We start from the raw sequence: 3,728 nt of genomic DNA on the forward strand, positions 1-3,728 counted from the left end.
GCTCAAGGGATGAAAGATGTCACCCAATGGATGACCGAACCAGGCAGAGTCGGCCAGCAGATAATTGACGGCCTTAGAAGGATTACATGAGCTGTACTTTGGTTGCAAACCATCTCCATGGTGTCGCACCCCGATGCTGCTCCATGCCACCCTATTCCACAACATGCTCCTCTTGTTTCCTTGATGCCTACCACCCAAAAATTCACATACCATCACTACCAACATCACAACAGAATCAGCTTAGAGACATAATTATGCATATATAACTGCATAAGTAACACTAAGTATTGTACAACATTATAACCAGCATTGTTACAAGATCATAGGTTAAAACAGTTCCACCAATGTAATGTAATGAAAGTGCTTACCATAGTGTTTAGGGTTGGACAAGATACGCATGAAGCCTTGGTAAACATCACAGAACACAAACTGGGCATCAGAGAGCTCCAAAGGTCAGTTATGTGATCCAACAAAAGCTGATTATGTTGCGAAATATACTGATTGATCTCATTGACACAACCTCTTGTACTTTTAATATTTCTGCCGGAATGAAAGTACCAGTCAACCACCGTCCTAGTAGCTCATTCCATCTGCAAGACACGTGGATGCTTCTTAGCGAGTTTACTGGCTTCAATCTTAACCATTTCCTTGTATTCTTAGCGAGTTTACTGGCTTCAAACCCTAGCTTCTTCTTGCTCCGGCCATCTTTCTCTTCTTTTCCTCAAGTAGAGACAAAAGGTAGTCAAGATCCTTCAGAGACACGTCAGTGCCCTGTCTACATATTATAGATTATTCAAAGAGTGAACTCCAATTTAAAAAGCGATAAATCACTATTAAAACATCCAACTCCACAGAGTTTCTGACAACGATTGTAACTAATAAGTAATTCCAAATTGCCACAGAAAGAAAGGTCGTGTAGAAACTTTAATCACCAAAAGGAGCATATGCCAAGACAACTGCTCCGAGTCCACTTCATAACTACGAAATTTATACATTGGTTACATGTCTAATTGCCAAATCACCAGTTTCGTGATCTAATTACCAACAACAATTGAAAATTACAGTGTTCGATCATGTTCAATGCAATGATATGCAAGTGTTCGACAACTATCTTTTGTTAAGTCTTCACAAAATTTGAAGAAAATAAATAAAACAAGAACACAAAAAGGAGAAGCCAACAGAACTAGAGGAAACCTCTGTCAATCCGGGATTGCTTCTACACCTAACACAAACAACTCTTGTATGTTATCTTCAGCATCTACGGAGGTAGTATACGTAATATTCAAGCACATATTACCAAACAGCTTCTGTGGCAACCACATGAAAATCCTTACGGGACCTTAACAACATCTAGTATTTAACATAACAGAAAATAATAGTGAAGCTCTTTACCTGAAAGAAAAATAAAGAAAATAATGCCAAGTTGCCAACGAAAGGGTTTCTTCACAAGTTCCCAATTAAAACATGGAGTACAAAAATGAGAGCAACCGAATTTGGCAAATTGCATTAATATTATCCATACATTTGATGATATAAAAAATATATTGCAGCAAGAGAAATTGCACTTCACTCTCAACATTTTGATTTTTTCAGGAAACCAGACCAATACAAGTCAGAAGACCAATACTACAAGGATATAAGGGTAAAGCTGAAAATTAATTTAAACAACAATCAAAATCATAACACATTTCTCCCAAATACATCCAAATCTCACAAAATAATAGCAATTCCGTGCCTAAAACCTACAGAATAGTAGTCCAATGCCAAAAAAGTAAAATTCTAAACAACGAAATTCTAAGAATTATCAGTGCATTTTTCCGTCAAAAATCAAACGAACTCAAAACCTTAACAGTCAAGAGACAATGCACAATTCAAATTAAAATGAACAATTAAAATTCAATATCCACAAAAATTCAATCTTAATATCAAAATTAAAATTCAATCTTTAAATATACCTAGGAGAGGAGAGAAGACAGTGACCAGGAGCGGAGGAGTGGGCGGCGGCGTGGGCGGCTGCCGTGGAAGGCGGCGTTAACACGGAGCAGCGACACTGATTAGTTTGAGTTGAACGACGCAGGGGAAGAAGAGAACGAGCAGCAGGTTGAAGAGGAGAACGAACAACAAGTTGAACGGCGCAGGGGAAGGAGAGAACGACGCAGAAGGAGGGAAGACGACGGCAGTGAAGCTGGTAAACGGAAGGGTGAAGCCGGTGAGAACGGATGTTTTGGGCTTAACTGGTTTCGATAGATTTAGGTCATTTGGAGCAAGTCAGAATATTGAAGAAAACAATTAAAAGGTGAGCGCGAATTTGAGAAAAAATTAAATTCACAAACACCTGTGCGTCGCAGCTTTATTAAACTGCGAGGCAAATGACTCTAAGATGTTCTCAGAGTCATTTGCGTCGCAGATTAATAAAACTGCGACGCACTTGATTGATTAAATTGCGTCGCTGTTTTACTAATCTGCGACGCAAATGACTCTGGGAGCATTTTAGAGTCATTTGCCTCGCTGTTTAATAAAGCTGCGACGCAAATGACTAAATTTTATGCTAAAATTTATCATTTGCGTCACATGTTTAGATTGGCGATGCAAATGCAGCGATGCAATTAAACGTTTTTGCACTAGTGCAAGACCCAAGAAAGGTAAGCAAGGGCACGACATGGCCAAAGCAAGGCAAGGCATGACCCAAGAAAGGTAAGCAAGGGCACGACATGGCCCAAGCAAGGTAAGCATGCCCCAAGAAAGGTAAGCAAGGGCACGACATGGCCCAAGCAAGGTAAGCAAGACCCAAGAAAGGTAAGCAAGGGCACGACATGGCCCAAGCAAGGCAAAGCATGACCCAAGAAAGGTAAGCATGACCCAAGCAAGGTAAGTCATGACCCAAGAAAGGTAAGCAAGGGCACGACATGGCCCAAACAAGGTAAGCATGACCCAAGAAAGGTAAGCAAGGGCACGACATGGCCCAAGCAAGGCAAGGCATGACCCAAGAAAGGTAAGCAAGGGCACGACATGCCCCATACAAGGTAAGCAAGACCCAAGAAAGGTAAGCAAGGGTAGGACATGGCCCAAGCAAGGCAAGGCATGACCCAAGAAAGGTAAGCAAGGGCACGACATGGCCCAAACAAGGTAAGCATGACCCAAGAAAGGTAAGCAAGGGCACGACATGGCCCAAACAAGGTAAGCAAGACCCAAGAAAGGTAAGCAAGGGCACGACATGGCCCAAGCAAGGCAAGGCATGACCCAAGAAAGGTAATCAAGGGCACGACATGGCCCAAGCAAGGTAAGCATGACCCAAGAAAGGTAAGCAAGGGCACGACATGGCCCAAACAAGGTAAGCAAGACCCAAGAAAGGTAAGCAAGGGCACAACATGGCCCAAGCAAGGCAAGGCATGACCCAAAAAAGGTAAGCAAGGGCACGACATGGCCCAAGCAAGGTAAGCATGACCCAAGAAAGGTAAGCAAGGGCACGACATCGCCCAAGCAAGGCAAGGCATGACCCAAGAAAGGTAAGCAAGGGCACGACATGGCCCAAGCAAGGTAAGCAAGACCCAAGAAAGGTAAGCAAGGGCACGACATGGCCCAAGCAAGGCAAAGCATGACCCAAGAAAGGTAAGCATGACCCAAGCAAGGTAAGGCATGACCCAAGAAAGGTAAGCAAGGGCACGACATGGCCCAAGCAAGGTAAGCATGACCCAAGAAAGGTAAGCAAGGGCACGACATGGCCCAAG

At 42.9% G+C, this 3,728-nt stretch overlaps 1 long non-coding RNA gene across 2 annotated transcripts; it reads right to left on the bottom strand.

Moving 5' to 3' along the window:
* Nucleotides 1-17: 17 nt before the first annotated feature.
* Nucleotides 18-2,445, bottom strand: LOC130465367 (uncharacterized). Of its 2 annotated transcripts, none has more exons than XR_008925627.1 (3): nucleotides 1,956-2,445; nucleotides 369-1,392; nucleotides 18-187 (listed from the first exon to the last, which is right to left on the bottom strand). It is a non-coding gene; the product is annotated as an uncharacterized lncRNA (long non-coding RNA). The 2 variants fall into 2 exon arrangements; XR_008925628.1 differs by having other exon boundaries at nucleotides 369-775; nucleotides 1,956-2,433.
* Between the last annotated feature and the right edge of the window lie 1,283 nt (nucleotides 2,446-3,728).

The sequence above is a fragment of the Spinacia oleracea genome, unplaced genomic scaffold, assembly GCF_020520425.1.
Source record: "Spinacia oleracea cultivar Varoflay unplaced genomic scaffold, BTI_SOV_V1 SOVchr0_155, whole genome shotgun sequence".
Taxonomy (NCBI): domain Eukaryota; kingdom Viridiplantae; phylum Streptophyta; class Magnoliopsida; order Caryophyllales; family Amaranthaceae; genus Spinacia; species Spinacia oleracea.